Genomic DNA, 12,384 nt, shown 5'->3' with positions numbered 1-12,384 from the left:
AAGATAACATAGACTTTCCAGAATATCACAGGAAACACACTTACTATACCTGGATTTAGAAATACTAGCCATACGATTAAGTGGAAGTGTATGTGTATAGTATCAGTATATCAAGTAGTAAATAAAAGAAAAGGAGAAAGAGAAAGAGATAACATTCCTAAACTTTTCAAAATATCAAAGAAAACACACTTACTATACCAGGATTTAGAAATACTAGCCATACGATTAAGTGGAAGTGTATGTGTATAGTATCAGTATATCAAGTAGTGAATAAAAGAAAAGGAGAAAGAGAAAGAGACAACATTCATAAACTTTCCAAATTATCAAAGAAAACACCCTATAATACTTTAACTTCAAAATGCTGGACGCACGATTAAGTTAACGTTTATTTGTATAGTATCATTAGTCGTATTTCAGGTAGTAAGAAAAAAATAAAGTCAAATTCCCAACCTTTTTGAAAATAAAGAAAATATTGTATCTAGACTTCAAAACACTCGGCATCTGATCTCCTCACCTTACATAATGACAACCCAAAGAAAAACAATCCGTCTTTTCAGGAACGCGTTGTCTTTATAGTGAATCCGTCTTCTCAGGAACGCGTTGTCTGTATAGTGAATCCGTCTTCTCAGGAACGCGTTTGTCTGTGAATCCGTCTTTTCAGGAACGCGTTGTCTGTATAGTGAATCCGTCTTTTCAGGAACGCGTTTGTCTGTATAGTGAATCCGTCTTTTCAGGAACGCGTTGTCTGTATAGTGAATCCGTTTTCTCAGGAACGCGTTTGTCTGTATAGTGAATCCGTCTTCTCAGGAACGCTTTTGTCTGTATAGTGAATCCGTCTTTTCAGGAACGCGTTGTCTGTATAGTGAATCCGTCTTTTCAGGAACGCGTTTGTCTGCATAGTGAATCCGTCTTCTCAGGAACGCGCATGTCTGTATAGCGTCTTGTCAGTTTGGTCACGTTTATCAAGACCTGTACTACCGCAGGGCCCCAAGCTGAACCATAAATAGCGATGACGTTCAGGAGTACTGAGTATTGCTAAAACCGCTTTCTGTCTCCCACACCTCACTGCAACAGGCGAAAGGGAAAGTTAGCGAGATTATTGTTTGAGGCAAGACAAGGAAAAAAGAAGAAGAGGAAGAAGAAGAAGAAGAAGAAGAAGAAGAAGAAGAAGAGCCTGTTACGTTAGGAGAAAATGTTAATGCCAAGATTGTCGTTTTCTTTTTTTCTCTTCTGCATTTTCGCTGGCAAATGTTGAGAGAGAGAGAGAGAGAGAGAGAGAGAGAGAGAGAGAGAGAGAGAGAGAGAGAGAGACGTTAATAGAAAATGTTGCTTATGATTTTTTTTTTTTTTTGTTACATGTCATTGTTTGCCTGGAGTGAAAATTTAAAGATGTTTATACGTTCTTTATATTCTGTGATGAGTGTTGTGTGGTTGCTTGTGATTAATGTGTTTGCGTTAAGGTATATTTGCTCGTTGGATAATGGTCATGTTGTTTGTACGAAAATGTGTTAGTTCTGTATGAAAATGTTGTTTGGTTTGTGGTGAAAACTTTACGAGCAATGAAGAATGTCTGTAGGATATGAAAAATTATGCTTGCGTCAAGAGGAAAATTATTTACGTAGTCTTATTTTAATATTTCCTGATCTTTTTCCGCGTCTCATTCCCTTTTTATCCCTTTTCTCTCTTTATTACTTTCTTTTCCAGTTGTTTACCTTTCCTACTGTTTTCCCAGGTTGTACAAATGCAAGAGTTAAGTAGTACTCTCATTCATTCAGACCTTTCTCTGGTAAACTCAAGAACTCTGGAACTCTCTACCTGATTCTGTATTTCCAACTTCCTATGACTTGACTTCATTTAAGAGGGAGGTTTTAAGACATTTATTTTTTTTTTTTTATTAACTTTCGGACCTACAAAGGGACTGGCAATTTTGATTTTATATTGCCCTTGGCCAACATTCCCTTCATACATAAAAATACTCTTTTCACGAGCCTTAAAGACACAAGCCTCTTCCTCACGACGGATCTTGGCTTGCTATGTGTTCCCTCCCCACTGGCTGAAGGTGCCCTGACGTGTGGCGAGGGTTTGGCATGAACACAGCATGGTGGGGGGCGAGTTTGGGGTTATGGTTGAGTTAGGTCTTTGCCATGTCTCAGGTGAGGGTTGGGTGTTTGCAGTCCTGAAGTCCTTAATCCCTTCAATACCGCAGGACGCGTTTCCATATTTACTGTGCTTACTATTTGGTAATTTTATACAGCTTCATAAACTTATGTAGGGAGATTGAAATAGTGAAGACTGTAGCCATTAATCTTTCGACCTCCATAGACCCTTCCTAATGTCAATTGAATGGTCTAATCGTACACAAATAACAAGGTAAAAATGCGTCCCAATATTGAAGGGGCAAAACACCTCGCGATGACTATATTATAATTCTCTTAGTAGACCCCAAATAAACCTACGTAAGTCTCGCTCCGTGCTACTGACTTGCTTTTGTGTTTAAGTATTAAGACATTTAGTGAGAAGGTAAAGAATGATTTTCGTATACCCAAAGGAAATAGTTTGTGTGCTGGCGAAGAAACAATGAGACGCTGTAAAATGCACGCCATCCACAGGAGTGAACAGAGTATGGTAGATATCATGAATCACTTCCGCGTCGCACCTCCACTATTTTCACAAGGATGTAGTTGAAGTGACACAGGTTTTTAAGGATGTTTCTGTAATTATAGTGACATGTTAACAAGTTTTTTTTTTTGTATTATCAACAGGAAAAATACTCTTTAGAATCCGGCTAATCGTCTCTGTAGTCCAGTGGTTCCCAAACTATCTTACCTGACGCTCCCTTCTTGCTTCCAGTAGACCCGCACGCCCCCCCCTCCCACTTCCTCTTTTGCTCATGTGAACTTATTTTATTTTATTGCATTTATTTCTTAGCATTGTTCAGGAAAACAGATCTCTGTTTGTATTAAATTTTAATAATGAAAGCCACTCAAACAAATAATAGTACATTCCAGAGAGACATTTTGATTTTATTATTCTTATAATCTATTAAAACATTTTTTTTTAGCAGATGACTTCACGTCCACTGTGGTGAGAGAAGGAATCGTTACTGAATATGGCGCTAAATTAGATCCTCCTTACCTGTGCATCCACCTTCACTCATTCTCTCTACCGTACTTCCTGTCTCTCTTAAAAGCTTAGTATTGCGTAAAAAGGTAAACATATGTACTTACTTATCTCTTATCTCCCTACCTACATTCACACTGCCTACGTTTGCTACTCACTAATTTCCTGTATCATTAACGTTTTTCATGCAGTTTCTTCTTGGTCACGTTCACGGCAGCTCGGCGCACAGTAAAGGGTTCTCAACATTTCCGCCTTGTAAACTATTCTCTAACCAAGTGTTGATGGATGTGTGTCTGCTTTGTGGTGATTTTGGAAACATCTCTCTCTCTCTCTCTCTCTCTCTCTCTCTCTCTCTCTCTCGTTTTTCCTACTTTCACTTACCCCCGTGTCCTGCTTCTTGTTTCGTTAAGTAGATTTACTGTAGTTATCCTTCCTAGCTCTCTCTCTCTCTCTCTCTCTCTCTCTCTCTCTCTCTCTCTCTCTCTCTCTCTCTCTCTCTCTCTCTCTCTCTCTCTCTCTCTCTCTCTCTCTCTCTCTCTCTCTCTCTCTCTCTCTCTCTCTCAAGATCCATGTCAACACTCCTAAGTAGTGATGATGAAAAGTCATTGAACAAACGAAGACATCACCACCACCACCACCACCACCACCACCACCAGGGAAGTAAATAAAGACAGGAAGGGAGAGGCGAGAGTAGGACGGCAAATTAAGTATAAAAAAAGGGCGGTTATGAGAGGAACCCTTTTACTTTCTCTTTCCGCTGGTGGTGGTGGTGGTGGTGGTGTAGTAGTAAGAGCCGGCGAGGGGAAAGTGATTCGCTGGGCACGTAATACTTTGCCAAGAAAAAGGAAAAGTTGAAGCAGAAGCGCAAAGAAACACAAGTAATGAACAAATTGCGGGGGTGTTCAAAGGGCCTGTATTTTGAAACGCTTTGCTCTCTCACCGTCACCGCTTTCCAAAGGCTCCAGTTGAAGATCCTCGTGTTTTTAAGAGTATTTCTATGGTTCTGGTGATAGATTGACAAGATTTATAGTTTATTAAAAGGAGGAACTGTCTTGAAAACACGTCTAGTTGTCTCTGTGGCCTTGGAAAACTATCATAGTGAGAGAAGAAGGCGTTTCTGAATACTGTAAGTGTCTTGTATCAGATTATATTTTGTGGCGACTGCACTCTAGACTGTAAGAGGAGGAGGATAGCACAGACGAAGGAAGAGGGAGGAGAGGAGGAGGAGGAGGAGGAGGAGGAGGAGGAGGAGGAGGAGGAGGATAGGATGTGAGATGAAGGTGGAGAAGATGGAGGAGGAAGAGAAAGATGAGCAAGATACATAGATTTAGAGGGAAATTATTCTCTCTCTCTCTCTCTCTCTCTCTCTCTCTCTCTCTCTCTCAAACGACGGAGAAAGAGAGAGAGAGAGAGAGAGAGAGAGAGAGAGAGAGAGAGAGAGGAGAAGGAGAAAGTGTAGAAAGAGAGAGCTGATTGGGGGTGTCAGTTCCAGGTATTTATCCCCACCTCCTCCTCCTCCTCTTCTCCTCACCTCCTCCTCCTCCTCCTCCTCCTCCTCCTCCTCCTCCTCCTCCTCCTCCTCCTCCTCCTCCTCCTCGTTCTGTGCTATTCTGTCTCTTCCTGTGCTATCCTCTCTCTCTCTCTCTCTCTCTCTCTCTCTCTCTCTCTCTCTCTCTCTCTCTCTCTCAGTTTGATCCTCCTTTGTATTCCTTTGCATTCCTTTGTATTCCTATGTATTCCTTGTCTTCTGCTTCGCCTCAACTTAGCTATGTATTTTTTTCTTTCAACACTATTAAACTACTACTCATTTGTATTCTCCTCTTCCTCTTTCTCCTCCTCCTCCTTCTCCTTCTCCTCCTCGTCCTCCTCTTCCTCTTCTTCGTCCTCCTCCTCTATAGCAACAAAAAAACATGAATTCACTCGTAGAAAGAAATTATTGGAGTTTTTGGTCGTATTTTTTCCTCCTTCCATATAGCAAGAAGAGGGAAAGACTGACGGTGATAAATTTTGTACGTGAGAGACAGAACTTTTTATTATTGTTTTTTGTTTATCTTTTTTTGGGGGTATTTTTTTCGTCCCCCCTAGCAGATTTTACCTTTTAGAGCGAATAATGGTCATTTCTCTTTTTTGTCACCCTTTTTTTCTGAATTGAGAGAGAGAGAGAGAGAGAGAGAGAGAGAGAGAGAGAGAGAGAGAGAGAGAGAGAGAGAGAGAGAGAGAGAGAGAGAGAGAGAGAGAGAGAGACTATATGACATTGGAAAGGTGGAAAGCATTGTATCTCTCTCTCTCTCTCTCTCTCTCTCTCTCTCTCTCTCTCTCTCTCTCTCTCTCTCTCTCTCTCTCTCCTTTATCGTTTAGCTATCAATATTTTTTTTTTCACTTTGTTATCTATTTATTTTTTGTCCTTGTCAGGGTTAGGTTAATTTATTCCTGTTGTTGTTGTTGTTGTTGTTGTTGTTGTTGTTGTTGTTGTTGTTGTTGTTGTTGTTGTTGTTGTTGTTGTTGTTGTTGTTGTTGTTGTTGTTGTTGTTGTTGTTGTTGTTGTTGTTTTGTTGTTGTCGTTGTTGTTGTTGTCGTCTTTTTGTGGGTTATGTTAATGTCTTCCTGACTGTAGTATGTTGTTGCTTCTGCTGCTATTGTTGTTGTTGTTGTTGTTGTTTTTGTTGTTGTTATTGTTATTGTTGTTGTCATTTTCCTTGTTGTCATTTTCGTTTGTTGCTGTTGTTGTTATTGTTGTCATTTTCCTTGTTGTTGTTGTTGCTGTTGTTGTTATTGTTGTTATTTTCCTTGTTGTTGTTGTTGCTGTTGTTATTGTTGTCATTTTCCTTGTTGTTGTTGCTGTTGTTGTTATTGTTGTCAGTTTCCTTGTTGTTGTTGCTGTTGCCATCATTGTCTGTCTCATCAGCGTCACTATTTTAGACGAGAGGGAAAAAAAAAAAAACGTAAAAAAGTAGAAAGAAAAGACAAAAGCCACGAAAAAGACGAGGAACCTTGACGGAGGAACTTGTCTACCTTTTTATTCTCTCCTTTTCTTTTTTCTTTTTTTCTTCTTTTTTTTGTCTTAACCTTTGCGCACCCTTGACGAGTTGACGTGAGGAGGAAATGACGCTAAGGAAGCCGTTGCCACGTTGTAAGGGTCCTATCATTGTGTGTGTGTGTGTGTGTGTGTGTGTGTGTGTGTGTGTGTGTGTGTGTGTGTGTGTGTGTGTGTGTTTGGTTCACTGATATTATTGTTGCTATTCCGTTTTTTTTTTTTTTAATTAGTGTGTTTATGTTATTTTAAATCTCAATTAATGGACAACCGTTTGATTTATGTTTTAAAGTTCAATTTTGTTCAGTTTGAGTTTTATTCTTAGATTTTGTTTAATGACTTTACGTTAATATGAAAACTGTAGTCAATAAATTATATCTATCTGTCTATCTATCTATCTGTGTGTGTGTGTAAGTGTGTGTGTGTGTGTGTGTGTGTGTGTGTGTGTGTGTGTGTGTGTGTGTGTGTGTGTGTGTGTGTGTGTGTGTGTGTGTGTGTGTACTTGCTGGCCTCTTCATATCATCACGAGATTCAGTTCTTATGAATAAATGAATGAGTGTAAATGTCCATGCAAGCTACTGCCACTTACTGTATCGTCTTCTTGTGCTACACTAAAGATTGGAATTCCAGCGCTACTGTTTGGAGTGAAGCATGCGGAAATCAATATTCCTACAAAATTATTTACTCTAATGCAAGAGTTAACCAGTACTCTCAATCATTCATAACTTTCTCTGGTAAACTCTGGAACTCCGTGCCTGCTTCTGTATTTCCTACTTCCTATAACTTGACTTCATTTAAGAGGGAAGTTTCAAGACATTTATCCCTTTATTTTGACTCTCTGGAACCTGTAAGGGGATTGACAACTATGTGGATTTTTTTTTTCGTTTTATGTTGCCCTTGGCCAGCTTTCGCCTCTTACATACGAAAGAAAAAAAAAAAAAAAAAAAAAAACACATTCCCTTGCTTCGTATTGATTATAGAGTCTTAAAACTGCATGCTTTTTGGGTTCCTTGGTCTTCTGCTAATGTTAACTAATAATACATGAAACTAGCCATGCATTTTGAAAGGCAGAGAAGAATAAAAAGACCATAAAGAAATCGTCTGTATAAAAATAGGGTGTTACTTTGTCTTGTTATCTACGTGTCATGAATGGTATGCTATCTACACTCTACGTTGTGGTCTACGTGCATGGTGTGCGATCTACACTTTATATTGTGATATACAACAACCAGGTGTGTAGAGATAGGCGAGGGATGAAAAGGCAAAAGTGCTCAGGTATTTTGGTAGATAATTGGGTAGCCAGGTGTGGGGAGGGAAAAGGGAGGGTCAGACCGTCACTGTAGCCAGGTACTCAGGTGTGAGGCGTTGTGGGGAAGGTGACCTCAACCCAAAGTCTGCTGCTGTGGCCCTTCGTGACTGTCAGCCTCGCCTCCCTCCCTCCTTCACTCCCTCCCTCTCTGGCCCTGAGACGAACAGAATGACTTGACTTGCTCTTTTCACCTTGTAAATCCCGTGTGGTTCTTAGAAATGTACACGCTAATGTGTATATCCTCTCCAGCCCTCCCTCCTTACACACACACACACACACATACACACACACACACACGGCCCGGTAGCTCAGTGGTTAGAGCGCTGGCTTCAGAAGCCAGAGGACTGGGGTTCGATTCCCCGGCCGGGTGGAGATAATTGGGTGTGTCTCCTTTCACGTGTAGCCCCTGTTCACCTAGCAGTGAGTAGATACGGGATATAAATCGAGGAGTTGTGACCTTGTTGTCCCGGTGTGTGGTGTGTGCCTGGTCTCAGACCTATCCCAAGATCGGAAATAATGAGCTCTAAGCTCGTTTCGTAGGGTAACGTCTGGCTGTCTCGTCAGAGACTGCAGCAGATCAAACAGTGAATTACACACACACACTCACAATCGAGAGGCCTGGGTTCGAGTCCCGGCGCGGCGAGGCAAATGGGCAAGCCTCTTAATGTGTGGCCCCTGTTCACCTAGCAGTAAATAGGTACGGGATGTAACTCGAGGGGTTGTGGCCTCGCTTTCCCGGTGTGTGGAGTGTGTTGTGGTTTCAGTCCTACCCGGAGATCGGTATATGAGCTCTGAGCTCGCTCCGTAATGGGGAAGACTGGCTGGGTGACCAGCAGGAGACCGAAGTGAATTACACACACACACATACACACACACAAACACACACACTCACTCACACTTTTTCATTCTTCTTTACAGTTATCGATAGTTTTGATAGGAAAAAAAAAAAAACAGGGAAGACCTTGATGTATGTGTGTAGGTGTGTATGTATGTATGTATGTATGAGGGATCCACTGATTGCCTTTATATATGTGTGTGTGTAATTCACTGTTTGATCTGCTGCAGTCTCTGACGAGACAGCCAGACGTTACCCTACGAAACGAGCTTAGAGCTCATTATTTCCGATCTTGGGATAGGTCTGAGACCAGGCACACACCACACACCGGGACAACAAGGTCACAACTCCTCGATTTACATCCCGTACCTACTCACTGCTAGGTGAACAGGGGCTACACGTGAAAGGAAACACACCCAAATATCTCCACCCGGCCGGGGAATCGAACCCCGGTCATCTGGCTTGTGAAGCCAGGGCTCTAACCACTGAGCTACCGGGCCGTGTGTGTGTGTGTGTGTGTGTGTGTGTGTGCATGCATACACACACACACACATACATACATACATACACACACACACACACACACACACACACACACACACACACACACACACACACTCACACATACAAACATTCCATACTCACCCAGCAAAAAAACAAAATAATGGACGTCCTTGCTTTACTTCCTGGAAGTACTCATGAGTTGCTTTAACAAATGGTCGGTACCCGTATCTGGCAATACTGCGTCGTCCACAGTGACTACCTCCCATTGTCTGGGCGAGGCGTGGGTGTAGGCAAAGTAAACGTCTTTAGAAACCACTGGACATTGCTAAGTGAATAAGATGATTACAGCGGAAGATAAAAAGTGCAGCTTATAATACCGGAATGCCCATAACATCTTTACTCAGTGGTGTACCGAGGGTTAATACATAGAACCTCCTTCGTTTAGTGTGTATCTCTCGAGGAAGCGAAGGAAAGCGCAGGTTACAACACACATTTGCTTGTAAACACTCGTGTCATTCACTGTTCTAACCAAGGACAATACAGGGAATCTCCTCAGTTCAGTGTGTTTTGTCAGGCGAGAAAGGAAGAAAAGGCGCAGTTTGCAATACACAAATGCTTGTAAACACTCATCTATAATTCACTTCTCTATTCAAGGACGATATAAAGATTCACCTTGCTGAAGTGTGTGTGTGTGTGTGTGTGTGTGTGTGTGTGTGTGTGTCAATAGGTGAGGAAGCAATATATAGATTACGTCAACTCAAGATCTATGGCACCGAAATCTCCATTTGATCGAATGACAGTGAAAGCGGAGCAAGGAAGGTGAGAACCGCTGGCAACACTGCATGGTGTGATCCGCATGGTGATGTGAGACGGACTGAAGTGAATTACGCGTGTAGCTGAAAGAAGAAACGATGTAACTCCTTCAGTACCATGACGCGTTTCCATATTCAGTCTGCTTACTATTTGGTGATTTTATGCAGCTTCAGAAACTTACGAGGGGGATTAAAGTATTGAAGACTGGCCATTAATCATCTGATATCCATAAAGCCTTCCTAATGTTAATAAAGTGGTCTAATCATACACAAATCTCAAGTTAAAAATGTGTCCCAGTATTGGAGGGGTTAAACAAAAGGAAAGATCAATGAGAGAGAGAGAGAGAGAGAGAGAGAGAGAGAGAGAGAGAGAGACAAGATGCAGGAAGAGAACATCCATACTTCACGGACAAGTAAACACTAAACACACATACACACACAAAGACTCGTGCTGCCTGAAGACAAGAATAATATATACATCATAAACCATCCCCAAAAAAGACACAATGACACGTCTCGTCCTCTCTGATTATCCTGAGGTAGGCTGAAGGTCATAGGGTTCCGGATTTCCCAAGCAGAAGCCTCGCCCGGACCCCAACAAGCCACCCCTGCGGTATCCAGGCGCTGTTATAGCCTGTAGTGAACATTGGAGGAAGATTGATGCGTTTTTTTTTTTTTTTTTTTTGTCAACCTCCCATGCTTTTCGTTTCCTCACTTTGTTATTGATATCTTGTTTACTCTTAATTCCTGTTTAAGTTCCGGTTTCAGTCGTTTTTTCCTCCCTCCTGAAGACGCAGTTAGGCTATTTAGTGAGGACTGAAGAAAGAGCAATGCATTGTCTGTCAACCTCACATGCCTTCCGTCTTTCCATTCTTTATTTTATTGTGTTCTTTACTATTATTTCCTGTTTAAGTTCCGGTTTCACTCATTTTTTCCTCCCCGAAGGCGCAGTTAGGCTATTTAATGAGGATTATAGAAAGAGCAGTGTGTTTTCTGTCAATCTCACATGCTTTTCGTTTTGTCACTATGTTGTTGTGTTCTTTGCTATTATTTCCTGTTTACGTTCCGGTTTCACTTTTTTTTCTTTTATCCTCCCAGAAGACACAATTAGCTTTAGTGAGGACTGGAGAAAGAGCAGTGTGTTTTCTGTCAATCTCACATGCTTTTCGTTTTCTCACTATGTTGTGTTCTTGTTCACTATTATTTCATGTTTAAGTTCCGGTTTCACTTTTTTTTTTCCCTCTCTGAAGACAGTTAGCTTTTAGTGAGGATTGGAGAAACCTCTAAGCGTTATCTGTCAACCTCACATGCCTTCTGTCTTCCCATTCTTTATTTATTGTGTTCTTTACTCTTATTTCCTGTTTAAGTTCCGGTTTCACTCGTTTTTACCTTTATTTTCCTTCTAAGACATTTTCCCCAGTGGTATATTTCCCAGTAAAACTTTTCCTAATGCTATTTCCCCATTAACCCCTTTCAAAACTGGGACACATTTTTACCTTGTGATCTGTGTACGATTAGACTATTTCATTGACACTAGGAAGGGTCTATGGAGGTCAGAAGATTAATGGCCGGAGTCTTCACTGTTTTAATCCCCCACATAAATTTCTGAAGCTGTATACAATCACCAAATAGTAAGCAGAGTGAATATGGAAACACTCCCTTTATCTGACTATCCATCAAACTTTTACTTCCTCCTCTCTTACTTCACCTGATCTTCTTATTTCCTTTCGCTGTCTCTTTTCTCTCCTCCATTTTTTTTTTTTTTCATTCCTCCTTGCCTCTTCCTCATTTCCTTATCAAGCATCGCCGTTATTTATTTATTTTTTCAGGCATCTTTCCTTTGGTATGTCTGTCTCTTCTGTAAGCTTCTATTTCTTTTTTCTTTTTCTTTTCTTTTTTTATCTTGACCAGACCAAGGTAGACTAGTCTCTCGGGGTTGGTCGTTTGGTTGATGTCGCTCTCTCTCTCTCTCTCTCTCTCTCTCTCTCTCTCTCTCTCTCTGTTCTTTTGATCTGTGACACGACTGCATCTATTTTTTTAATCATAATCTTGTTGTTGTTGTTGTTGTTGTTGTTGTTGTTGTAGGCGACTGGTAGACTGTACAGTGATGGGAGGAAATAATGGTGAGGTGACATTATTTATAGAGAACGTGATACAAATGACTGGTGACGATAATGACAGTGGTGATGGTGACGATGAATGTGAAGGTGAGACGAAGGACACTGATGGTGGTGGTGGTGATGATGGTGGTCTGTGATGTACGTACGTACGGTGGTCTGACTTCAAACGTAAGCGGATGGAAAAAGACTCACCTTCCTAGACGTCTAAAGGTCAAACGAGGCGAGAAGAGAATGCTTAGCTCTTCCTTTCCTTCCTGTGCTTGTTTGTTCGTGTCCCTTCCGGAAAGAGGAGTGGTGTGTGTGTGTGTTTCACTGTTTGATCTGCTGCAGTCTCTGACGAGACAGCCAGACGTTACCCTACGGAACGAGCTCAGAGCTCATTATTTCCGATCTTCGGATAGGCCTGAGACCAGGCACACACCACACACCGGGACAACAAGGTCACAACTCCTCGATTTACATCTCGTACCTACTCACTGCTATAGGTCAACAGGGGCTACAAGTGAAAGGAGACACACCCAAATATCTCCACCCGGCCGGGGAATCGAACCCCGGTCCTCTGGCTTGTGAAGCCAGCGCTCTAACCACTGAGCTACCGGGCGTGTGTGTGTGTGTGTGTGTGTGGAGGGAGGGGTGTCGGAATGAAGCAGACA

General features: G+C 41.6%; 1 protein-coding gene and 1 non-coding gene across 2 annotated transcripts in view; one reads left to right on the top strand and one right to left on the bottom strand.

Annotated features, from left to right (window-relative positions):
* Window positions 1-12,136, bottom strand: part of LOC123508242 (mitochondrial Rho GTPase-like) — a 33,460-nt gene extending 21,324 nt beyond the window's left edge. Inside the window, exon 1 of the mRNA XM_045261799.1 lies at window positions 11,924-12,136. The gene's annotated coding sequence lies outside the window, so the exon portion shown is untranslated. The remainder of the gene's footprint in view (window positions 1-11,923) is intronic.
* Trnal-cag lies at window positions 7,758-7,831 on the top strand. Its single transcript has one exon. It is a non-coding gene; the product is annotated as a tRNA-Leu (tRNA).
* Window positions 12,137-12,384: the final 248 nt, after the last annotated feature.

Source organism: Portunus trituberculatus, chromosome 24 (genome assembly GCF_017591435.1).
Source record: "Portunus trituberculatus isolate SZX2019 chromosome 24, ASM1759143v1, whole genome shotgun sequence".
Taxonomy (NCBI): Eukaryota; Metazoa; Arthropoda; class Malacostraca; order Decapoda; family Portunidae; genus Portunus; species Portunus trituberculatus.
This window is presented reverse-complemented; position numbering and strand designations above follow the sequence as displayed.